The sequence below is a fragment of the Dromiciops gliroides genome, chromosome 1 (genome assembly GCF_019393635.1).
Source record: "Dromiciops gliroides isolate mDroGli1 chromosome 1, mDroGli1.pri, whole genome shotgun sequence".
NCBI lineage: Eukaryota > Metazoa > Chordata > Mammalia > Microbiotheria > Microbiotheriidae > Dromiciops > Dromiciops gliroides.
This window is the reverse complement of record NC_057861.1, coordinates 610,608,484-610,635,343: the sequence shown is the minus strand read 5'-3', so window position 1 is coordinate 610,635,343 and position 26,860 is coordinate 610,608,484. Positions and strand designations below refer to the sequence as shown.

General features: G+C 38.7%; 1 pseudogene; it reads left to right on the top strand.

Annotated features, from left to right (window-relative positions):
• The first annotated feature begins 16,486 nt into the window (after nt 1–16,486).
• Nucleotides 16,487–17,530, top strand: LOC122752645 (annotated as a pseudogene).
• The last annotated feature ends 9,330 nt before the right edge of the window (nt 17,531–26,860 follow it).

Sequence of the window (26,860 nt, the reverse complement as noted above, 5' to 3'; positions counted from 1 at the left end):
TTTAAATTACCAGATTGTGTTGCTAACCATTGCCCTGGTCCTGCTCAACAAAAAGGCATTAATCAACTGATTCTGGCAATTTTACACTCCATCATATTGAGAAGGAGAACTAGAAGGAGACCCAGGTCTTAAAGAATCTGATATCAGTATCATTTCTTTGTATCACCACTCTTGTCTTCTTAGTCTGGGAATATGATTGGTGTGGATTTGCCCAATCAGAATTATCTCTCAGGCCCCAAATACCAGAAATATCACCTCCTCCTTTAAATGGCTGATTAAAATCACCCATCCCCACTGAAAAGATCTTGGCAAAATAGTATTGTTCTCCCACATAAACTGACAGGTATACCACAATAGTATATATGGTATTGTTATTTTTCTGCATATAATAAATAAAAGAAATAAATCATATATAACATATACTGGTGTGATTTGTACTTATCATTTTTCTTGGACTTAGGCTACCCTCAAATAGTACAGAGACTTATTCACAATGCTGTAGTTCTAGGAAAGATTCTGTGTAGTTTGTTTAATCCTCAAAGACCACAACTTCTTAGAGCAGGAAAAGGAATTAGGAAATATAATGCAGTTTACAACTGGGCTCATAGCCTCCAGTAGGATCAAACATTAGATGAAGGACTTAGGACTTATTACTCTGGATCTGGATCTTGGTTCTTCCTCACACAGAGGAATATAATCTTGAGTGATCATTCTTCCCATACTACCCCATATTATAGGTTGAAGCTTCTTTGGCCAATGCCTTGTCCCTTAACACCCTATGACTGGCAAGGACCTCCAATTGCTTCTTATCACTCAGGTTTTCCATGAGCCTTCATGGATTCTTAACCTGGGATCTGTGGATTTCATAGAGGTCCTTAGATTCCTGTGGTCTCTGAACTTGGAAGGATTATACTAACTGAAATTTAACCTTTCTTTCAAGTATAAATGTAAATAATAAACATTGTTCTGATATAAGATACACAGGATTTACTAGCTTGCCAGAGGGGTCTATAACAAAAAAATATTAAAAATCCTTATTCTAGACTCTAACCTTTAAACATTTAAGTCCCTCCCATTTGGGGTGCCTGAGAGAGATATCACATCCTCCTATATTCCTTGGCTCTCAGCTTTTCTCCTTTATTCACAGAGATGACATGAGGCAAAGAACTGCTTTCATCACATGGAACATGGGTATGCATATATACACACATGTACACACATATATCTGGATATAGATATATACAGATGTGTATATATATATATGTGTGTGTATACATACATATATATATATACACAATGTAAATATATGTGTGTGTCTGTGTATGTTTATCTGTATGTATATATGCATGTATACATGTATACATGTATATATAGTTGATTTTATTGATACTTTTTCTTTTTATGTCATAGATATTACAATACGTCCCCTATCCTATCCAACCAGTCTTACTTTAAAACAAAAACAAAACAAAACTAGTAAAGCAAAAATAATTTTTGCATCAAATATGTCTACCAGCATATATAAATTTATACATGGATAAATATTTAACCTTTAGTTACACTTTGAAAAATGTGTGATTTTAGAAACAGATCACAACTCCTCCAGCCCTACCTATCCTGTTCTGTTCTCAATGCTTATTTTCATATAAATTATTCATATAGGCTATATCCAATATCTTAGAAGGCAAAACTATAAGTGATAGATGGAAGTAGAAAGAGAGAAATTTAGGGCTTAGATAATATGAATAACAGCTTCTTAATAATTAGAACTATCTAAAAGTGGCCTAGGCTGCTTTGGGCAGTTTGGGTTTGCTCCTCCTACTGGAGGTCTTTGAGGAAAGGATAATTGCCCATTTTTAAGATATGTTGTTAGATGAAATATTTGATGGGGGGAGTGAAAATTTGGACTAGGGGGCTTCTGTGTTCTCTTCCAGTTCTGAGAATATATGATTGTAATGATCTCTGGAAGTACACCTCTATCGGCAGAAGATATCTCAGCCTTAGAAAACTGTGTTATATCTATTTCTGAACTAAACTCTATTTCACAGGGGCCCATGTAACTGGTCCCTGAAGACTTTCTCTGCTTGCAGACAACTTTCTCCAAGATACCATTATGCTGTACTTCTTTGAATTCTTTTAGTATGTTGGGGATATTCCACATCAGTTATCTAACTATAATCTCTTAGTCTCACTTCATTACCAAACCCCTTCCTTTTTTGTATATAACTTCCATGTCTTATATGGCATTAAAATTGTATTGATATGTTTTATTTTTGACAGTCATTTCCTGACATACGCTTCCAGCTATTTTCCGATGGAACAATTCTTTGTAACAAAAAAAGTAAAAGAAGTTTTTAAAAAACATAGACCAAATATACCAACATTATGCAAATTAAATTTACATAGTTGTCCCTCCTGTTTCTACCAACCATAAGAAAATAGGTTTTATCTTTTATGGCATTTCTTACTTATTCCATGTTTGCCATGATGTTGCAGCCTTATATTTATCATATATGAGGACATAGGGTTTTATAGTAGGAAGGGTGCTGTATTTAGTATCAGAAAAACTGGGTTGAGTTCCTGAACTAGCATTTATTAGTTATCTGATCTTGGACAACTCATTTATCCCTATGAGCCTGTTTTTTTCTACAAAATGAGAATGATAATATTTGTATTGACTTCCTCACAAAAAGCATCAAATGAATCTAGTTATACAGCGTGCTTTTAAGCCATATAAATATGATTTTTTTCCTTGTGCTCTATTGTTATTTCTTATTGTTTATTATATGTTATTGTTTATTTTGCTGGAATTGCACCTGTAATTATTTTTATCAGAGTAGAAATTCCATAGCTAATGATTGAGTGAAAGCATAGAGGAAAAAATGAATGAATGAAAAAAAATATTTATGAAGTTCTAAGTCTATGGCAGGTACTGTTTTAAGTATATGGCATAGAAATATAAGTTAGCAAGGCAGTCCTCACTCACAAGGAGCTTACATCCTAATATGATAAGGAAACACATATAGAGGAGTAATGAGAGGAAGAAGTGTTTTGGGGAAGAGTCAGAGAAAATGAGGATCAAGATTGAAAAATGAGAATAATTGACTGATACAGTCTTTGAGACATTGGCTGGCTTTAGACCAAAGGGAAGAATTTTTGGCAAACATAAATCAAATGACCATTCCTTTTAACTCTTTCATTTTAAATTTCCCTTTTTTCAAATTTTGAACTTAGCAGTCATTAACAAACACAGATGTTTCAATATACAAAGATGAATACAAAAGAATATTTGAGAAACTGTGAACTCCTTTTACATTAAAAAATGTCAAATGATGTGAATACACAGTTTTCAAAGGAAGAAATTCAAACAATTAACAATTATGTAAAAATTTCCAAATCACTAATAATTAGAGAAATGCAAATTAACAAAGTTCTAGTGTTCAGCTTCTTACCCAATAGATTTTGAAAGATGAAAAAAAATTCAAAATAGCAATTGTTGGGGATGTGAAGCAAAAGGCACACTAATGAATTTGGTGGAGCTATAAACTGGTCCAACAATTCCAAAAATAAATGAAAATACAGGTCCAAAGTCAACTACTTTACCTTAAGGGGTAAAATGTATGTTATCTGCCATTTATAAAAGTGGTATCTTGCAGCATGTGTTACCCATGAATTCAAGGAATATAACATTTAGATGGAGATTCTTTCCAACAGTGCTTGGGGGCTTAAAGGCATTAGTATCCTCAACATGGATTATCTAGAGAGTTTAGAAGTGCATAATTAGGACTGCTATATTTATCATGAAAGCTTGTTATGAAAAACCAGGAGTTCAAGAAAGAAAGTATCTTGTTTTCTCTGATGATGGGTGAGGCTCATGGAGAGAAGCAACATCGTAAAATAAGCTACATTATACATTTGGTACAAGGCAACTCAATAAAACCAGTGAAGCAATGGAGAAAAATGCTGAGACACAAAGTACAATTTCAGTGTGAATTCAGCTCATAGATCAGTCTCCTACTGAAGTTTTCAGGGCAGATATGTGGTTTACAGTTGTTTGAAGGTTTGCACCTGCTGAATGAGATTGCACTTCACCCATTAGGAAAACAGCAACAAAAAGTCAGTTTGATTCAGTTCAGTTCAATTGTGTGGCACACTGTGCTGGTTACTGGAGATGCAAAGATAGAACAAGGGAGAATCCTGGAATTTCAGGGATGGAAGGCACCTCAGAGGCTATGTAGTCCAATATGTATCTTAACACCCTGATTAACCCCATAAAACCCTTTTTCAAAATCTACTACAATTTTACTAGCTGTGGAAACTTGGACAAGAGTTATAACTTCTGTAATCAATATTTTCCTTATTGATAAAATGGAGATATATTAACACTAGGGACTACTTGACAAAGTTATTTTGGAACTCAAATGAGGTTAGGTATGTAAAGTACTTTGCAAACCTTAAAATTCACATAAATATAGTGGTGGTGGCAGTGGTTGGAGTGGCCTTTAGTTGTACTAGTAATGCTAGTAGTAGTTACAGTAGTTGTTGTTGTAGTACCAATAATGATAGTAGTTGTGATGGTAATAATAGTAGTAGTAGTAGTAATGGAAGGCAATACAAAAAATAGTAGTGGCAATAATAATGGAAGTGAGATAGTAGTAGTAGCAATAGTGGTAATAATAATTGTAGTAATAGTGGTAGTAGTGCTGATATTTAGTAGTAATAGTAATGGTGATAGGACAGAGGAAAGGCAGTGAGCTCTCAAACTCATGACATGATCACTCCAAAAAACATCCAAATAATGCCATAGGACAATGCTTGGAGCAGCAAAACCCACAAAAGAATGTGCCGAAATCATCTTCTAACCAAGAATGGCTTAGAAGGTCAGAAAGAGGGAGCTGCTGTGCTAATACAGGAGTTGAGCCCAACCCCACAGTCACCCTGACACAGATCCAGTCCCAGGAAGGCCTCACCAGAGAAGGAGACACCCAGAGCCTCTGAATCAGCTGAAGCACCAGTGTCATCTGGAACTAAGCTAACTGTCTGGTGAGTGGGCTGAGCCCTGGGCAGGGGGGAGAGTACAGAGGTCTATGCTGGTGCTGAGGCAGAACTTGAATTTTTCACCCTATTTGGGAAACAGGAAGTAGGCTTGAGTAGCAGTGGCCCAGGTGGGGGAGGGGCACAGGCTCCTTGGAGCTGACAACCACAACACACAAAGCTGGTTGATTAGCAAGTTGGTCTGGGGTCACCTATAGACCAGGGAACAGGCCAGGCAGGTAAAGAACCTGATACTCTTTAAATCATACCACCTGGGAATTCTTAAGCTTGGGATCATGCAGCCTGGAAAAAGTGCCCCACTTTAAGGAGCTAAAAGTCTAATAAAAGAAAGGCAAGATGAGCTGACAGAGAAATGTGAGGACCATAGAAACTTTCTTCAGTAACAAAGATCGAAGTGCACCCTCAGAGGAAAATATCAACATCAGGACTCTAAAGCTTCCAAGAAAAATATGAATTGGTGTCAGGCCATAGAGGTGCTCAAAAAGGACTTTGAAGATAAAGTTAGAGAGGTAGAGGAAAAAATGGAAAGAGAAATGAGGGTGATACAGGAAAGACATAAGAAAAAAGTCAACAGCTTGAAAAGTCAAATTGGCCAAATGGAAAAGGAGGTACAAAAGCTCTCTGATGAAAATAATTGCCTAAGAACAAGGCTTGAACAAATGGAAGCCAGTGTCTTTATAGGAAACCAAGACACAATAAAGCAAATCCAAATGAATAAAAAAATAGAGGGCAATTTGAAATATCTTCTGGGAAAAACTGCTGACCTGGAAAATAGGTCCAGGAGAGATAATTTGAAAATTATTGGTCTACCTGAAAACCATGATCAAGGAAAGAGCTTAGACATCATCTTCCAAGATATTCTGAGGGAAAAATTGACCTGATATTCTAGAAGCAGAAGATAAAATAGAAATTGAAAGAATACACTGATGACCTCCAGAAAGAGATCCCAAAAGGAAAACTCCTAGGAATATTATAGCCAAATTCCAGAGCACTCAGGTCAAGGAGAACATATTGCAAGCTGCCAAAATGAAAGAATTCAAGTACTGTGGAACCCCTGTCAGGATAGCACAAGATCTAGCAGTTTCTACATTAAAGGACCAGAGGGCATGGAATATGATATTCCAGAGGGCAAAGGAATTGGGATTACAACCAAGAATCACCTACCCAGCAAAACTCAGTATTATCTTTCAGCAGAAAAAAATGGGACTTTAATGAAAAAGAAGACTTTCATGTATTTGTGATGAAAGGACCTGAACTGAATGGCAGATTTGACTTTCAAATACAAGACCATAAAAAACCATAAAAAAATTGGATCTGGGGGACATACCTGGGGTCGTGCAGTGTGTGACTGTCTTGTATCAGAAGCTGGGTTTTCTCTGGGATCCCCCTAAGTCCACTGTGTCACCAACCTGCCTCATGATGACATCTTTAGGGTTAAATTGTGGGCTGAGGGGAATACATTGGGGGAGGGAGAAGGGCAGAGGTGAAATACTACATGAAAGAAACAGGAAAAGGCATATGGAGTAGGGGAAGAGATGGGGGAGGGGCAGGGCAGTAAATGAATTTTACACTCATCAGAAAAGGCTCAAAGACCTTAAACTCATCAGAGAGGCCTCAAATAGGGATTAACGCACACACCCAACTGGGTGGAGTAATCTATTTAATCTGGGCAGTAAATGAGCCTAACACTCATCAGAATTGTCTCAAAGTCCTCAATCTCATCACAATTGGCTCAGGGATGGAATAACATACAGATTCAATTGGGTGGAGTATCTCTCTAACCCTGCAGGAAAATAGGAGGGGAAGGGGATAAAGAGAGAGGGGCAAAAGAAGGAAGGGCAGAATGGGGGAGGGGACAGACAGAAGCAAATCCCTTTTGAAGAGGGATAGGATGAAAGAAGATGGATAATAGAATAAATATCATGGGGAATGGAATAGGATGGAAGGGGAACAGTTAACAATAGTAATAATGAAAAAGAGAAAAGGGGGAAAAATTGTACAAAAAATATTTATAGCAACTCTTGGTGGAGGCCAAGAATTGAGAATCAAGGGAATGTCCATCAGTTGAGGAATGACAGAAGAAATTGTGGTATATGATTGAGGTGGAATGGTCTTGTGCTATAAGAAATGACAAGCAGGATGATCCCAGAAAAACCTGGAAAGACTCATGACCTGATATATAGTGAAGTGAGCAGAGCTTGAAGGACATTGTGCACAGTGACAGCAGTATTGTTCAATGAGTAATTGTTAATAACTTAACTATTCTCAGCAATGCAATGATCCAAGACAATCCCAAGGGACTAATTTCAAAATTTACTATGCCCCCCATAGAAAGAACTTATAAAAAAGAGCACTTGTGTATTGTATGTATATTACTTGGTTGCTGTCTTGTGGGGGGTAGAGGAAATGGAGGGAGAGAGGGAGAAAAATTTGGAACTCTAAATCTTATGAAAATGAATATTGAAAATTATCCTTACATGGTAGTAGTGAACTACTACTACTAATAATAATAATGACAATGGTGGTGGTAGTAGCAATTCTGGTAGTAGTAGTAGTAGTAGAAGAAGAAGTAATAATTGTAGCAATAGTAATGGTGGTTGCAATAGGAATAATAATTGTACTAGTAAGGAAACTGACACAGACACATAAGATAACAAAAATTCAAAGTATAATATCAGTATGAGAGATTTGTAAGCATAAATTCCCCTTCTAACTAGAAGCATGTCTCTGAGCCAGGCAATGCCTACAATAAACATTCTTTAGAGGCCACTCAGTGGCTCATTGGATTGAGTGCTCAGCCAGGAGTCAGGAAGACCTGAGTTCAAATCTGGACTCAGATACTCATTAGCTGTGTGGGTAAGTCATTTAACTTCTGTTTGCCTTAATCCATTAGAGAAAAGACAAATTCAACATCTTTGCCCAGAAAACCTCCTTGATGGTATTGGTGCACTATGGCCCACATGTCACAAAGAGTTGGATATGACTGAATGAATGAACAACATAGTAACAACTCCAGGAAGGAATCACATCCAACCAAGTGATGACAAACCCTGATGGAATTTTCTTCATCATCTAAGTGGGCTCTGTATTTGGAGCATAAACACTGATGAACAGTTCAAATCCCATGTGCAGGTGGAACCCTGGTGTGATAAGTCCTGAGGTATAAATCTGAAAGTCATCTTATGCCAGAGAGGTTTGGTAACTAAATGCTTTGCCATTTATAGTGTAGTCAGCCTCTCAATCAGGTGTACCCTTTAATCTAAAGAATTTCTCATATCTCAGGCTCTTAAATCTACTCCACTTTCTAGGACCTTCATTCATTTTCAACCTTCTCCAGCAGTAATAGGAGCAACATCTCTCACTTTTTTCTTCATAATTACAGTACAGCAACCTACAGCCTCAGAGGCCCATACAACAAACTCTGATGCTGAAAGTCCAGGACCCTGAGTCTTGGGAATAGCAGTGTTCCTAAACCACCAGACCTGCCTCCACCTCAACTCTCATAACTATCATTAAGAAGAGATACCGGGTAGCTAGGTGGTTCAGTGGATAGAGCACCAGCTCTGGATTCAGGAGGACCAGAATTCAAGTCCGACCTCAGACACTTAACACTTACTAGCTATGTGACCCTGGGCAAGTCACTTAACCTCAATTGCCTCACAAAGAAAAAGAAGAGAGACCATAGGTGGAAGTATGGCTCATCTACCTCATCACCAGCAACAACAACTGTTGGCCAACTTTCATCTGTTGGCAGATGGGCACAGAACCTCTCATAAAACTGGCTCTGCTTAAACCCCATCCTTTCTAGCTTTCATCTGGAGAAGAAACTCTTATGAAGAAGGGGCCAGCCATTTCTTCCTGACCCCAGCTCCAACTGTGAACCAGCCTACCCGACACAGGGCAGCTAATCCAGCATAGTTGATACAGCAGGGAATCCCAAGGGAGAAACAGCAAGTGGCTTGTGCAAGACAAATCAAGGTATTCCTCTATCTAAGGGGAGACCCACAGACTCTCCTGGAGACAGCCCAGGAAGCTGAAACCCAAAACACTGGAAGTTGCAATGCCCAATACTCTCAACAACTGTCCTGGAAAGCAACCTGTGCATGTTTCTTGTGGAAATGAAGCCTGGCAGAAGCTCCTACAGTTGCTACAGTCACAACTATGTGCACTTTAAAGACCATGGGACCTATCCATCTGATGGAAAGCTAAAACCATACACATGTCTTTTCTTCCTCACTAGAGTATGAGCTCCTTTAGAACAGGGGCTCTCTTATTTTTCTATTTGTATCCCTAAGGCTTTCCACAGGGATTAGTACATAGTAAGTAATTTCTTCATCATCATTATTGTTGTTGTTGTTGTTGTTGTTTATTGATCAAGAAATCATGGAATGGTTTACAGAAGAGATGGCACCTAATCTAGGACATAGAGAGGGAAAGAGTTTATAAAGGCAGAGAAGGGAGAAATAGTAGTTTCTATTTCAGGCATAGAAATTGTACATCTAAAGCTATTCAGAGGCAAGAAAGGGCAGGACAATTTTGGAAGAATAAAGAATAGATCAACTGGGTTAGGATGCAGAGTATATGGGGCTGAATAGTGCAATAAGTCTGAGGAGTTAGATTGGAGAGACTATTGAGACACTTTGAATGCCAAGTTGAGAAGTTTGTAAACAATGGTATTTTTCTTTGTGGGGCAATGAGGGTTAAGTAACTTGCCCAGGGTCACACAGCTACTAAGTGTCAAGTATCTGAAGCCAGATTTGAACTCAGGTCCTCCTGAATCTAGCAGGTGCTTTATCCACTACACCACCTAGCTGCCCCCAACAATGGTATACTTCTGAAGGCTTTTGAATAGAAGAGTGATGTGGTAGTCCTATTTATTGTGTTTGGGGCTAAAATTCTAGCTAGACTGTCTAAAAATCTAATGAGTGGTTACCATAAATCAGGAACCTCAGTAAAAATTTGGACTTTTAAGCATTTATTAAGGTGCATTAGGATCTAGTGATCAGAGAGAAAGAGGACAAAATTCCTTCATCTATCTATCTCAGGGCACCAGCATCTCAGCTCCACTCAGAACAAGGTCCCAGGAGAAAGAGAGCTGGCTCACCCCTCCCTCCTTCCAGAAGCCTCCTCTCCAACAGGAAACAGGGCCAACCACACACATAGCCCCAAGCTAATTGGATGGCAGCCCTGATTGACAGAACTAACATGCATCTCTACAAATGACAGTCCCCCAGCTTCCGGATGCCAAAGATCACCTGACATGTTCTCACCAGGCTTCCGTCATTATAATTTGGCCAGGCCCATGCAGGCACACAGGTGTCCAGCATGAGACCAGCACACACAACCATGCACCAGGGCCTCCAATCCCAGCCAAAGATGGGGTCACAGAAACTCCAAATCACAACCAATTCCTTACATTCCCCCCTTTGCTTCATTAAGAAACATAGGGTGTTTCCTTGATGAAGCAGTAAAAAATAACAGAATATCATAACCTATGCTAACAAACAATATGCTAATAACAATATAGGAAAGGGAGAAAGGGAAAATTTTGTCCAGAGGGGCAGTCCCTCATGGACTTGCGCTTTGACAATGTCTACAGAGGGAAAACCTCTGCAGAAGATACATATTACAGATGGTATATATAATAACAGAAGGAAAGAATAAAAATGTCCATCGACAGTCCTTGAAATATTGTCTTTGTTGAGTGTTAAGATTCCAAATAGAGCCTGGATTCTGGTTGTCTCTGGATACTTTACTTCTTTAGTTGTTTAACTGCTAGATTTTCACTAATTTTTAGTATAGCATTGTCAGTGATCAAATTAAGCAATGAGATTTCTTCAAAAGATAACCCATATAGAACAAATTTAAACTTGATACATACAGCATATTACATTCCCCCCTGTGGAGGATACTTATACCCATATGCAATACAGAGTTGAGGCAGTTATGATATCAATAACATTTTTTACCACCATGTGTGTGGATCAAGGCCAAATTTAGTAATGTGTCTATGATGACACCTGAAAATGTTATGGAAAGGTTACCATATCACATAATGTGGTTCCTTAGACATCCAGTAATTGTGCTAGGCTCCAGGTGGATGGATTCCAACCAGAGTTAAGAAGCAGAGTCAAGTTAAACTAGGTGCATGTGTTGGAGCTTCCATGACACCAGGCCATTTTTGGAGGGAGAGAAGAAGAAACTGGATTATGTCTCACAATTGTGCCCTACATAGCCACTGTCATCAGCAAACTATGGACTTCCCCAAATGAATTTGGACCAAGGAAATCCTGTCCCCAGGTTTAGTGAATGGCTGCTCTCTCAGCTTCCATCAGGACATCTTACATGTACCTGTCTCTCCTCCTTTTGTACATATATCCTCTTCAGGGCCTGCATCATAGAGTTGAAACATATCTGTTAAGCTCAGTGTAAGAGCAATTAGTCTCTGAAATGATTAGTTTCCATAATTCATAAATCTCATATTAATTTCACCAAAGACAAGATGATGGTACAAATACATCTAACTAACCTGGTGGATTTCTTTAACCCACCCCACTGCCTCCCTCCCTTGCTTTTAAAATCCTCTGAAAGCCCTACTTCAAGCACTAGTACTTATCTAGCTGGTCAGAGAAAAGCCGGTCCATTTTAAACTGCACCATGATTGATAATTTTTTTTATATCATGCGTCTACTCATTGGAATATTTTGGGACTGCATAATGTCCCTGCTCAAATGAATAACCTACTCAGTATTTCATCATAGTGTTATGGGTTTTCTCCTCATCCACACAGTAAGAAATCTTTGGAATAATGGAATGGAAAAACCTGTTCCCTTCACTGAGCACATGTCTAATATTACTGGAAGCATTATAACTAAACTCGAACTTTACTTTGGTAGTATAACCATAGCTCGAATGACTTTAATTTTTACTCTCTCTATTATTGTTATTGTAACGTGGCATTGTCCCCTAAAAGGCTGGAAAGAGAGAAAGGAGTATGGCCATAGTAGGCCACGTGTTCAGAGAGAATAGCTCCCTCTACTGGAGATGACCTGAGTTCAGAAACAGATTCTGACCTCTCCTTAGAATCAGATCAGCAGAAACTGCTCCCCCTGCAGGTTGTTACAGAACATACCTGCAGAGGAGTGTAGCTTAAAAAATACACTCCATTTATCCCAAAGAATTTGAGTGCATGGAAGAAAATTAAACCTAGATTTGATCAGAATCTGAAGTCAGTAATTTCACAGTTAAGATCTATATTTAATACACATCAACCCACTTGGGCCGATGTCACTTGTCTTATGGAAATTATACTATTTCCGAGTGAGATATTAGACATTGTTACAGCAGGAAATTCCTTAATAGCCTCAGGCTGCTATGACTGAATGGACTCTGAAGGAGCCAAATTGGAATTATAACAACACACAACAATTCCAACAAGTCCACTACTGAAAGGAATGGAATTCTGTTATAAAAAATCTGAAAACTGGCAGAAATTCTTAAAAATCACAAGCAATTCCTTACATTTGATAGAATTATTCAGGCAGAAGTGTGAAAGGTTGATTAGACTCATGCGTTTCAGAAGAGGCAAATATCTAGAAGTTCTTAGAGTCTCATAGAACACACAAGCTTGTTGGATTACTATTCTTAAAGTTGGCAAAATGACATTTATAAGGGTTTTTTTTTGTTTTTTTCATTAAAATGGGCCAATGGAATACTTTAATTTGAATACAGCCCTTCCAAAAATCTGGAGCCCATTCTGATTCATTTCATTTATTCATCATTAGCCCTAGTGTTCCTGGGGCCCCCTGAAAGGTTGGCATTTTGCAACAATGTAGCTGTAGGCATAACTGGGGGCACTGTCATTTTTTTGGAAATTACTAGCAGTATAGTAGGAAAAGGGCAGAAATTGGAAAAGTTATCTATGGGGGGCACATATTTTCTTGCAGACAAGAAACCAGATTTCAGAGGAGCAGAGAGAACTGGAAGACAACAGTGTATAAGCAGAATCAAGAGAAAGTGAACTACAAGGACTACAGGAGGGGAAAATTAAAACAGGTCAGGCCAATCAAGTAGAGTTCAAGAGTTCAGGCAGTGGGCGTTATTACTTTTGGCCCAAAGATACTCAGAAACATGGGTCAGAAACTTAGAAATCTAAAAAATATAACATATAAATATATAATATTTGTGTTTTGTATATAATATAAATACATATATGTGTGTACTTGTATGCATATATATGTTTGAATGGTTTTATTTCTATATGTGCATGATATATATCTATATATTATATCTGTATGGGTTTTGGTCATAACATATATTATGTATAACACATATATTATATATAGGATATTCTAATATATAATAATTTATAATATATGACTACATAATTAAGACATATTATATGATGCATATACTATTTAAATACATACATGTATATATTGTATAAAAGTATATATAGTTTTATGTGCATATATTCATGCATATATATATCTATATGATTATACACATGCACATAGATATTTATATGTGTATATGTAGTTGTGTGGACTGTGGGTTCCTGAGATGAAATATTTGTAACCACAATAGGCTTATATTCTGATAGAGGGATGAAGTGTGTACAAACAAGGCAGTGTGATATAGTGGAAAGAATCCTGAATTTTGAATTTAAACACTCTGGTCCTTTGATATTACATTCACTAGAAAGGTTGTCATGGGTAAGATAAAGTCCCTTAATTATATACTTGTTGAGTATATAGTAGAAAGAATTCTTTTTATATAATTATAATTTGTTTATTTTTACATGCATCCTAGAAAATTTTGAATTCTAAGAAGCCACAAATTATGTAAATAACCCAATTTTGGAAAAAAAAATTAAACAAGTAATCAATGAACTTCCTAAGAAAAAGTCCCCAGGACCAGATGGATTCACAAGTGAATTCTCCCAAACATTTAAAGAACAATTAATCCCAATAATATGTAAATTATTTGAAAAAATAAGTAAAGAAGGAGTCCTACCAAATTCCTTTAATGAGACACATATGCTGCTGATACCCCAAACAGGAATAGCCAAAACAGAGGAAAAAATTATAGACCAATATTGCTAATGAATACTAATGCAAACAATTTATTTTATTTTATTAATAAAAGAATTTTATCATTTTCCAGTTACAGGTAAGGATAGTTTTCAACATTTGTTCTCATTGGATTTTTAGTTCCAAATTTTTCTCCCATACTCCCTTTCCTCCCTTCTCCCCAAAACAGAAAGCAATCTGATATATATATACATATATATATATACATATATACATATATATATATATACAATCACATTAAACATATTTCTGCATTAGTCATATTGCGAAAGAAAAATCAGCTCACAAGGGAAAAAACTCAAAAAAGAAGGGAAAAAACAAACAGCTCAAAAGTAGAAACAGTATGGTTCAATCTGCATTCATAATACACATTTTTTTGTTTGTTTTTTTGTGAGGCTATTGGAGTTAAGTGACTTGTCCAGGGTCACACAGCTAGTGAGTGTCAAGTGTCTGAGGCCAGATTTGAACTCAGGTCCTCCTGAATCCAGGGCTGGTGCTTTATCCACTGCACCACCTTGCTGCCCTCCACAGTTCTTTTTTTCTGGATGTTGAGAACATTTTCTATCATGAGTTCTTTGAAATTGTTTTGGATCATTGCATTGCTGAGAAGAGCCAATTCTCTGACCATTGTTCATCACACAATGTTGCTGTTACTGTGTTCAATGTTTTCCTGTTTTCTGCTCCTCTCAGTCAGCATCAGTTCATGTAAGTCCTTCCAGGTTTCTCTGAATTTCTCCTGCTCATCTTTTCTTACAGCACAATAGTATTCCATGTCATTCATATACAACAACTTTGGGGCAGCTATGTGGTGCAGTTGATAGAGCACCAACCCTGGATTCAGGAGGACCTGAGTTCAAATTCGGACCTCAGACACTTGAAACTTACTAGCTGTGTGACCCTGGGCAAGTCACTTAACCCCAATTGCCTCACCAAAAAAATAAAACAAAAAAACTAAACATATACAACTTGTTTAGCCATTTCCCAATTGACAGGCATTCCATTGATTTCCAATTCTTTGCCAACACAAAGAGCACTGCTATAAATATACAGACTTAGCAGTGGTACCACTGGGTCAAAGGGTGTGAACAGTCCCATAGCCCTTTGGGCATAGTTCCAAATTGCTCTCCAGAATGGTTGGATTATACCAACAATGTGTTCCAATTTTCCCATATTCTCTGACGTTTATTATTTTGCTTTTTTGTCATATTAGCCAATCTAATAGGTGTCAGGTGGTACTTCAGAGTTGTTTGAATTTGCATTTCTCTGATCAATAGTGATATAGAGCATTTTTCCATATGGCAATAGATAACTTTGATTTCTTCATCAGAAAACTGCCTGTTCAAATCCTTTGACCATTTCTCAGTTGGGGAATGACTTGGATTCTTATACATTTGATTTAGTTCCTGATATATTTTAGAATTGAGGCCTTTATCAGAAATACTGACTGTAAAAACTGTTTCTCAGCTTTTTGCCTCCCTTCTAATTTTGGCTGCATTGCTTCTGTTTGTACAAAAAATTTTAATTTAATGTAATCAAAGTCTTCGATCTTGCATTTCATAATATTCTCTATCTCTTGTTTGGACATAAATTGTTTTCCTCTCCAGAAATTTGAGAGGTAAACTAATCCTTCCTCTCCTTAATTTATCTATGGTACCACCCCTTATGTCTAAATCTTGTACCCATTTTGACCTTATTTTGGTATATGGTGTAAGATATTGGTCTATGTCTAGTTTCTGCCATACTATCTTTCAGTTTTCCCAGCAGTTTTTTTTTTTCAAACACTTCATTCCTATCCCAGAAGCTGGAGTCTTTGGGTTCATAAAACAGTAGATTACTATTGTTATTTACTACTGTGTCTCCTGTACCTAACCTTTTCCATTGATCCTCCAACCTATTGCTTAGTACCAAATAGTTTTGATGACAGCTGCTTCAAATTACTTCAGATTTGATACAGCTAGCCCACATTCCTGTGCATTTTTTTTATTAGTTCCCTCGATATTCTTGATTTTTTGTTCCTCCAGATCAATTTTGTTATTATTTTTTCTAACTTTATAAAATAATTTTTAGGTAGTCTTATTGGTGTGGCACTGAATAAGTAAATTAATTTAGGTAGAATTGTCATTTTTTATCAGCCTGTCCATGAGCAATTGATATCCTTCCAATTACATAGATCTTATTTTATTTGTGTCAAAAGTGTTTTGTAGGAGGTGTGAGAACCGGGCCGGGACCCTGGCCGCTCAGAGCAGAAGCCGGAGCAGGGGCAGGAGGAGGCGAAGCAAAAGGAGCTGGATCTCCCTAGCTCTCCCTAGGACTTAGGGCCCTCCTCTCGCCAGCAGCTGATGAACAGAGAGAGGGGGCTTGGCCGGAGCCAAAGAGCTGGCGAGCCAGGGGCGGAGCCAAACGCGCATGGCACTGGCCACGCCCCCCGCGTGGGAGGAGAAGGCAGGCACGCCCTGGACTTAGGTCGCCACAAGGGGAGCGTCACCTATCTGGAATCGCAGCCGGCTACAGCCAGGCTTCGACGCGAGATCCGCCTGCGCCGGGAGTATTTGTACCGCAAGGCCCAGGAGCAGAAGCAGCATCTTCTGGAGGAGAAGAAGATGAGGCTGAAGAGGGCTCTCGATGAGAATCAGCCCATCCGGACTGAACTTCGCAGGGAAGCTCTGACTCTGCAAGGAGCGTTGGAGTTTGATGACGCCGGGGGTGAAGGTGTCTTGAATCACCAAGATGATGAGTACCAATGGGCAGGTGTAGAAGACCCCAAAATCATGATCACCACATCTCGAGACCCCAGCTCCCCCCTCAAGATGTTTGCCAAGGATATTTCCTGGTGCTCAGAAAATGAACCATGGTCGACATGAAATGGGAGCTCTTGTCCGTGCTTGTAAAGCCAATGGAGTCACAGATCTGCTGCTGGTGCATGAGCACTGAGGGACGCCAGTTGACCTCATCGTGAGCCACCTGCCCTTTGGGCCTACAGCATACTTCACGCTGTGTAATGTGATGATGCGGCATGATGTTCCTGACCTTGGGACTGCCTCAGAGGCCCTTACCCACCTTATCTTTCATGGTTTCTCTTCCCACCTTGGACATAGAGTCTCAAATATCCTCCGATACCTCTTCCCTGTACCCAAGGATGATAGCCACCTTGTGATGACCTTTGCCAACCAGGATGACTACATTTCTTTTCGTCATCATGTGTACTGGAAGCCAGATCATAGCAGAGGGGAGCTGGCGGAGGTGGGGCCAAGATTTGAAATGAAATTGTATATGATCCGCTTGGGTACAATTGAGCAAGAAGCCACAGCAGATGTGGAGTGGCGCTGGCACCCATATACCCACACAGCCCGCAAGAAGACCTTCCTCAGTGTCTAGCAGACACTTGGGACCACCAAGCAAGATGAGACCACAGGAAACCAGCCTTGATTGTTGTCATTAAAGTTCCCCCCTCTCCTGAAAAAAAAAAAAGTGTTTTGTAATTGTGTTCATAGATTTCCTGGGTTTGTCTTGGCAGGTAGACTCCCAAGTATTTTATATTATCTACCATTACTTAAAATGGAATTTCTCTTTCTATGTCTTGTTCCTGAGCTTTTTGGTCATGTAGAGAAATGCTGATGATTTATGTGCATATATTTTAAATCCTGCAACTTTGCTAAAGTTTTTTAATTCTTTCAAGTAGTTTTTCAGTTGATTTTTAGGATTCTTTAAGTATACCATCATATCAAATGCAAAGAGTGAAAGTTTTGTTTCCTCCTTGTCTATTCTAATTCCCATAATTCCTTTTTCTTCTCTTACTGCTAAAGCTAACATTTCTAGTATAATATTAAATAATAGAGGTGATAATGGACGTCCCTGCTTCACTGCTGATCTTATTGGGAATGCTTGTAACTTATCTCCATTACATATAATGCTTGCTGATGGTTTTAGGTAGATTCGGTTTGTTATTTTAAGGAAAGCTTTACCTATTCTTCTCTACTGTTTTAATAGGAATGAGTGTTGTATTTTGTCAAAAGCTTTCTCTGCATCTATTGAGATAAGCATATGATTTTGGTTAGTTTTGTTATTGATGTGGTTGATTATGTTGATAGGTTTCCTAATGTTGAACCAGCCTTGCATTCCTGGTATAAATCCCATTTGGTCATAGTGTATTATCCTGGTGATCACTTGCTGTAATCTCCTTGCTAATATTTTATTTAAGATTTTTGCATCAATATTCATTAGGGAAATTTGTCTATAATTTTGTTTCTCTGTTTTGGCTCTGCCTGGTTTTGGTATCAACACCATATTTGTGTCATAAAAGGAATTTGGTAGAACGCCTTCTTCACTTATTTTTCCAATATTTTGCATAATATTGGAATTAATTGTTCTTTAAATGTTTGGTAAAATTCACCTGTAAACCCATTTGGCCATGGGGATTTTTTCTTAGGGAGTTCATTAATGGCTTGTTCAATTTTTTTTTTAATGGCCCTATTTAGGGATTTTATTTCCTCTTCAGTTAACCTGGGCAATTTGTATTTTTAAAATATTTATCCATTTCATTTAGATTGTCAAATTTATTGGCATACAGTGGGGCAAAATAGTTCCTAATTGTTACATGTAATTTTTATTGCATAGTGATCTGAGAATACATTTACTATTTCTGCCTTTCTACATTTGACTATGAGGTTTTGTGCCCTAATAAATAATCAATTTTTCAATATATGCCATGTTCTACTGTGAAAAAGGTATACTCCTTTTTATCCCCACTCAGTTTTTTCCAGACATCTATGATATCTAAGTTTTCTAACACTCTATTCACCTCTTTAACTTTTTTCTTATTTATTTTTTGGTTACATTTATTTAATTCTGTCAGGGGAAGTTTCAGATACCCCACTAGTATAGTTTTGCTGTCTATTTCCTCTTATAACTCATTTAACTTCTCCTCTAAGAATTTGGATGCTATACCACTTGGTACACACATGCTCAGTATTGACATTACTTCATTATCTATTATACCTTTTAACAAAATGCACTTTCCTTCCTTATCTCTTTTAATTAGATCTATTTTTGCCTTTGCTTTGTCTGAGATAAAGATTGCTACACATGCTTTTTTGCCTTCATCTGAATGATAATATATTCTGCTCCAACCTTTTACCTTTACCCTATCTCTATGTGTATCTCTATGCTTCAGATGTGTTTCCTGTAAACAACATATTTTAGGATTCTGCTTTTTAATCTACTTTGCTATTCACTTCCATTTCATGGGAGAGTTCATCCCATTCACATTCACAGTTAAGATTATTAACTGTTTATTCCCCTTCATCCTCTTTCCCCCTTTGTTTGTACTCTTTTTCCCCTTCTTTCACTCTATCCCTCCTGAACAGTGTTTTGCTTCTGACCACTGGCTCCCTCAATCCACCCTCCTTTTTATCAGGTCCCCTTCCTTTTCTTTCCCTTTTTTCCCCCACTTGTGCCCTCCCTTCTATCAATACCACCCTTTCCTCCTCCTCCATTTTGCTTCCTTAAAGAATAAGCTAAGTTTCTTTATACAAATGGGAGTGTATGTTATTCCCTCCCTGAGCCAAAATGGATGTAAGGTTGAAACTATGCTCACCCCTCCCCTCTTTTCCTGTATTGTAAAGGGTTCTTTTTGTTCCTCTTCATATAATGCAATTAACCCCATTCCACCTCTCCTTTCTTCTCCTCCACCTAGTCATCTTTTATTCTGCCCCTTAAGTTTCTTTATATCATCACATCAAAGTCAATTTAATAACAATACCTTAATAGAGATACAGATCCCAAGAGTTAAAAGTATTATCTTCCCTCATAGGGATGTAAACAGTTTAACTTCATTGAACAACCTTTCCCTCCCTCCCCCCTTGTTTACCTCTTTGTACTTCTCTTGAGTCTTGTATTTGGAGATCAAATTTTCTTTTCAGTTCTGGTCTTTTTTCCAGGAAACCTAGGAAGTCCCCTATTTCATTGTGTGTGGGTTTTTTTGTTTGTTTTTTGTTGAGGCAATTGGGGTTAAGTGCCCAGGGTCACACAGCCAGTAACTGTTAAGTGTCTGAGGCCAGATTTGAACTTAGGTCCTCCTGACTCCAGGGCTGGTGCTCTATCCACTGTGCCACCAAGCTGCCCCACCCTATTTCATTGAATGTCCATATTTTCCCCTGAAAAAGAATGCTCAGTTTTTCTGGGTAGCTGATTATTGGTTGTATTCCAAGGTGCTTTGCACTCTGGAATATCATATTCCAAGCCCTATGATCCTTTAATGTTGAAGCTTGTGGTAAATATTAGAGAACTCTCCATAGGCCACTTTTGAAAGACCTCCCCTTTTGAGGAAGGAAAGATTGAATGCTCCCTGAAGGGAGGCGGAGGGTGCTTCCAGAACACTAGGCTCCTTCTGGAATGCTAGGCTGCTTCCAGGACACTAGGTGTCTTCTGGAATGCTAGGCATCTTCTGGCACTCAGCCTTTTTCATGCTTGGTCCTTGTGGTGGTGGAGCCTGTTCACTCTGTCTGGTGACTGCTGGCACGAGCAATGTTAAACTTTCAGATTTGGTGAGTTAATTATGGAAAACCCTAAATTCCTTTGAACTAGCTTAATTGGTGACAGTCTGGGCAGTGAATAGTTTAAGCTTAGAGTTAAGAATATTTATCTGTGTTTCTATTTTCCTATTTCCTTATCTTTGATTTTTATTAGTTTCACCTTTGTTGCTTAATTAATTCCTAAGTAATAAAATCTGATCCTTTTGTGAACTGAAGCTTAAAGGAACCCTTCTTATTGGCCTGGGAGAAACATCTAAAAAAGGCAGTTCAGAGGGGAGGGTGAACCCAAAACGTCTCTCATATTTCCAGGACCCCAATATTAAGGCGAGTCACCCAAATAATGCTCCGCATATCAAATTTTGGCCCTCACAAGCTGCCAGGTCCTGTGCAATCCTGACTGTGGCTCGATTGTATTTAGATTGTTTCTTTCTGGCTGCTTGGAGTATTTTTGCCTTCACCTGATAATTCTAGAATTTGGCTACAATATTCCTTGAAATTTTCCTTTTGGGGGCTCTTTCAGGAGGTGATTGGTAGATTCTTTCAATGATGATTTTATCCTCTGATTCTACAATGTAAGGGCAGTTCTCCTTGAAAATTTCCTGGAATATGGTGTCTAGACTCTTTTCTTCTTGATCATGGCTTTCAGGTACTCCAATAATTCTTAGATTATCTCTCCTGGATCTGTTTTCCCTGTCAGTTGTTTTTCCAATGAGGTATTTCACATTTTCTTCTATTTTTTCAGTCTTTGGGTTCTCCTTGACAGCTTCTTGGTGTCTCATGGATTTATTATCTTCCATCTGCCCAATTTTAATTTTAAAGGCATTATTTTCCTCAATAAGCTTTTGCACCTCCTTTTCCATTTGGCCAATTTTTCCTATCATTTGGCAAATTGTATTTTTTTTTTTTAGCAACAAACATTTATTTTATTTTCCAGTTACATGTAAGGGTGCTTTTCAACAATCATTTTCATAAGATGTAGAGTTCCAAATTTTTCTCCCTCCCTCCCTTTCCTCCCCCCTCCACAAGATTGCAACCAGGTTATACATGTACAATCCAAAAGTGTTCTTTTTATCAGTTCTTTATATAGGGGTGCTTAGTAAGCTTCCTCATTAGTTCTTTGGGATTGTCTTGGATCATTGCATTGCTGAGAGTAGTTAAGTCATTCACAATTGCTCATTGAACAGTACTGATGTCACTACACACAATGTCCTCTCAGCTCTGCTCACTTCACTATACATCAATGTTCATTAGTCTTTCCAGGTTTTTCTGAGATCATCCTGTTTGTCATTTCCTGTAGCACAAGACCATTCCACTACAATCATATAGCACATCTTTTCCCATCATTCCTCAATTGATGGACATTCCCTTGATTCTCAATTCTTAGCCTCCACCAAGAGTTGCTATAAATATATTTTCTACAATTTCCCCCTTTTCTCTTTTTCATGATTACTATTGTTAACTGTTTCCTTTCCATCCTATTCCCTTCCCCTTGATATTTATTATATTATCCATCTTCTTTCATCCTATCACTCTTCAAAAAGGATTTGCTTCTGTCTGTCCCCTTCCCCACTCTGCCCTTCCTTCTTTTGCCCCTCTCTCTTTATCCCCTTCCCCTCCTATTTTCCTGTAGGGTTAGAGAGATGCTCCATCCAATTGAGTGTGTACATCATTCTCTCCTTGAACAAATTCTAATGAGATTGAGGTCTTTGAGCCAATTCTGATGAGTGTTAGGCTCATTTACTTCCCAGATTAAATAGATTGCTCCACCCATTTGGGTGTGTGTGTTAGTCCCTCCTTGAGGCAGCTCTGATGAGTTTAAGGTCTTTGAGCCTTTTCTGATGAGTGAAAAATTCAATTACTGCCCTGCTCCTCTCCCATCTCCTCCCCCACTCCATAAGCCTTTTCCTGTTACTTTCATATAGGATTTCACTTATGCCCTTCCCCTTCCCCCAGTGAATTCTCTTCACCCCTCAATTTAACCCTAAAGATGTTATCATGTAGCTAAGTGACACAGTGGACAAAGCATCAACCCTGGACCCAGGGGGATCCTAGCCAAAACCTGGCCTCAGACACAAGACAGTCACCCATTGTACAAACCCAGGTATGTCCCCCAGCTCCAATTTTTTACAGTTCTCTAGGGTTTTGTATTTGAAAGTCAAATTTGCCATTCAGTTCAGGTCTTTTCATCACAAATATCTGAAAGTCTTTTTCATTAAAGTCCCATTTTTCCACTGAAAGATTATGCTGAGTTTTGCTGGGTAGGTGATTCTTGGTTGTAATCTCATTTCCTTTGCCCTTTGGAATATCATATTCCATGCCGTCCAGTCCTTTAATGTAGAAGCTTCTAGATCTTGTGCTATCCTGACTGGGGCTCCACAGTATTTGAATTCTTTCATTTTGGCAGCTTGCAATATGTTCTCCTTGACCTGAGTGCTCTGGAATTTGGCTATAATATTCCTAGGAGTTTTCCTTTTGGGATCTCTTTCTGGAGGTGATTGGTGGATTCTTTCAATTTCTATTTTAGCTTCTTCTTCTAGAATTTCAGGGCAATTTTCCCTGGGAATATCTTGGAAGATGTTGTCTATGCTCTTTCCTTGATCATGGTTTTCAGGTAGACCAATAATTTTCAAATTATCTCTCCTGGACCTATTTTCCAGGTCAGCAGTTTTTCCCAGAAGATATTTCAAATTGCTCTCTATTTTTTTATTCATTTAGATTTGCTTTATTATGTCTTGGTTTCTCATAAAGTCACTGGCTTCCATTTCTTCAATCCTAATTCTTAGGCAATTATTTTCATCAGAGAGCTTTTGTACTACCTTTTACATTTGGCCAATTTGACTTTTCAAGCTGTTGACTTTTTTCTTATGTCTTTCCTGCATCTCCCTCATTTCTCTTTCCATTTTTTCCTCTATCTCTCTAACTTTATCTTCAAAGTCCTTTTTGAGCACCTCTGTGGCCTGAGGCCAATTCATATTTTTCTTGGAAGCTTTAGATATAAGGGCCCTGATGTTGACTTATTTCTCTGAGTGTGCACTTCGATCTTCCTTGTTACTGAAGAAACTTTCTATAGTCCTCACCTTTTTCCGTCTGCTCATCCCGCGTTTCTTTTGCTTGAATTTTAGGTCCTTAAAGTGGAGCACTGTTTCCAGGCTGCAGTATCCGAAGCTTCAGATGTCCCAGGTGGTATGATTTAAGGAGAATCAGGTTCTTCACCTGCCTGGCCCATTCCCTGGTCCTTAGATGACCCCAGACCAACTTGCTAATCAACCAGCTTTGTCTGTTGTGGTTGTCAGCTCCAAGGCAACTTGAGCCTACCTCCTGGTTCTCATCAGGGGTGTAAAATCCAAGTTCTGCCTTAGCACCAGCATAGACCCCTGTAGTCTCCCCCCTGCCCAGGGCTCAGCCCTCTCACCAGACTCTGAGCTTATTTCCAGATGACACTGGTGCTTCAGCTGTTTCAGAGGCTCTGGGGGGGTCTCCTTCTCTGGTGAGGCCTTCCTGGGACTGCATCTGTGTCAGGGTGACTGTGGGGTTGGGTTTGACTTCTGTCTTGGCACAGCAGCTCCCTCCTTCTGACCTCCCAAGCCATTCTTGGTGAGATGATGATTTCAGCACATTCTTCTGTGAGTTTTGCTGTTCTGGGCATTTTCCTATGGCATTATTTGAATGTGTTTTGGAGCAATTGTGTCATGAGTTTGGGAGCTCACTGCCTTTCCTCTGCCATTTTGACTCCACCCCAGACATCTGGCCAATTGTATTTTGTAAGGAATTAAGGAATTGTTTTCTTCAATCAATTTTTGTGCTTCTTTTTCCAGCATAATTCCCATTTCTCTCATTTCTTTTTCCATGTTTTCTTCTACCTCTTTCATTTTTTTTGTTTTGTTTTTTGTTGTTTGGGCGGGTTGTTTGTTTGTTTTTTGCAGGGCAATGAGGGTTAAGTGACTTGTCCAGGGTCACACAGCTAGTAAGTGTCAAGTGTCTGAGGCCAGATTTGAACTCAGATAATCCTGAATCCAGGGACAGTGATTTATCCTTTGTGCCACCTAGCTGCCCCCATTTGGTTTTTTAAAGTTTTTCTGAGCTCTTCAAAGAATGCTTTTTGGTCTTATGACAGGATTTTCTTCCCACTTGAGTCTTCACTTGTAGGTAATTTGTTAAACTCATCTGAGTCTGAGTTTTGGTCTTCCCTTTCACCATAAAAGCTATCAATCAAAAGGGTCCTTTTTTTGTTTCTTACTAATATTGTAGTCTATTTTAAAACTTATAAAGTTGAATTCTGCTCCTGGGGCACAGGAGTCACTGTTGCAAGCTACTTACTGCTCTCAGCTGCCCCACTCTCAGTTGTGTTGAGCTGTGATGAACCACTCTCCCCCTTCTCCCAGGTGAAATAGACCTTTCCTGAAGTCTTCTAAATTATCTCAAGTAGGAGGATTGTGTGTCTCTGTCTTTTTGTAGATTCTGTAGTTCCAGAGTCTCTTTAGAACCTTGATTTAATGTTGTTTTTGAGGGAAACATGGGAAAGCTCATTCGACTTACTGGCTTCTCTCCCCTATGTTGGCTCTGCCCTATGCTGCAAATGTTTTAAATAAAACACTACCAGAAGATTACAGAAATATATCGTGAGGGGGGAGAGGAGTCAAGATGGTGGAGAAAAGATATTAAACGCACAGAGCTTCTGACACAATTACCACAAAAATACCAATAAAAGAACCCCTGGAACAGAAAACCCCCCAAAACTATGGGCTGAGATTATTTTCCAGGTAAGGACAAATTAAAGAGAGCTGTGCTGGGCTACAAGCAGAATCCAACCCTGTGATATCACTGACACAGACCCTAGGCATGTTGTGCCAGAGAAACTTACCCCCAAGCCTCTGAGTCAGCTGCATCACCAGCAGCTTATGGCTTATGGTCAGGTGAGAGAGCTGAACAGCTGGCCCGGGGTGGGGGGGGGCAGTGGACCTAAGGAGGAATTCGGCTATCCCACACTAGGAGGAAACCACGAAGAAATCGGGAGTGGCAGGAGGCCCAGATCTGGGAGGGGCGGAGGCTCATCTAAAGCTAACAATCACCACAGCACTGTGCTGTCTGGCAAGCTAGCTTGAGGTTATCTTCGGACCACGGAATAGGCTAGGTGAGAGAAAAACCTGCCCTCCTTTAAACTGAAACACCTAGGACTGTCTGAAGCTTGGAAAATTATAGCTTGGAAGTAGGGCCCCACTGTAAGAGGGAGTTAAAAGTCAAGTAAAAGACCACAAGATTAGCAAGCAAAGAAAGTTGAGTACTATAGAAAGTTTCTTTTTTGAAAAGGAAGATTGAGGTGCACCCTCAAAAGACAATAGTAACCTCTGGGCCCCTATATCCAAACCTTCCAAGAAAAATATGAATTGGTCTCAGGCCATGGATGTTCTCAAAGGGAACTTTGAAGAGAAAGTAGGAAAGATAGAAGTAAGATTTAGAGAGGTACAGGAATGAATGGAATGAGAAATGAGAGTGATGCAGGAGAGTCATGAGAAAAAGTCAACAGCTCAAAAAGCCAAATGGAAAAGGAGATACAAGAGCATCCTGAAGAAAGTTATTGCCTAAGAATTAGAATTGAACAAATGGAAGCTAGTGACTTTATGAGAAACCAAGATACAGTAAAGGAAATCCAAATGAATAAAAAAATAGAGGGCAATATGAAATATCTCCTTGAATAAACAGCTAACCTGGAAAATAGATCAAGGAGAGATAATTTTAAAATCATTGGACTACCTGAAAACCATTACCAAAATAAAAGTATAGATAGCATCTTCCAAGTGATTGTCAGGGAAAATTGCCCTGATATTCTAGAAGCAGAAGGTAAAATAGAAATTGAAAGAATCCACTGATCACCTCCTTAAAGAGATCCCAAAAGGAAAACCTCCAGAAATATTTTAGCCATATTCCAAAGCTCCCAGGTCAAGGAGGAAATATTGCAAGGAGCTAGAAAAAAGGAATTCAAATACTGTGGAGCTCCAATAAAGATAAAACAAGATCTAACAGTATCTACATTAAAGGACCAGAGGACATGGAATATGATATTCCAGAGGGCAAAGGAATTGGGACTACAGCCAAGAATCATGTACCCAGCAAAACTGATTATAACCTTTCAGAGGAAAAAATGGGATTTAAATGAAAAAGAGGACTTTCAAGCATTTGTTATGA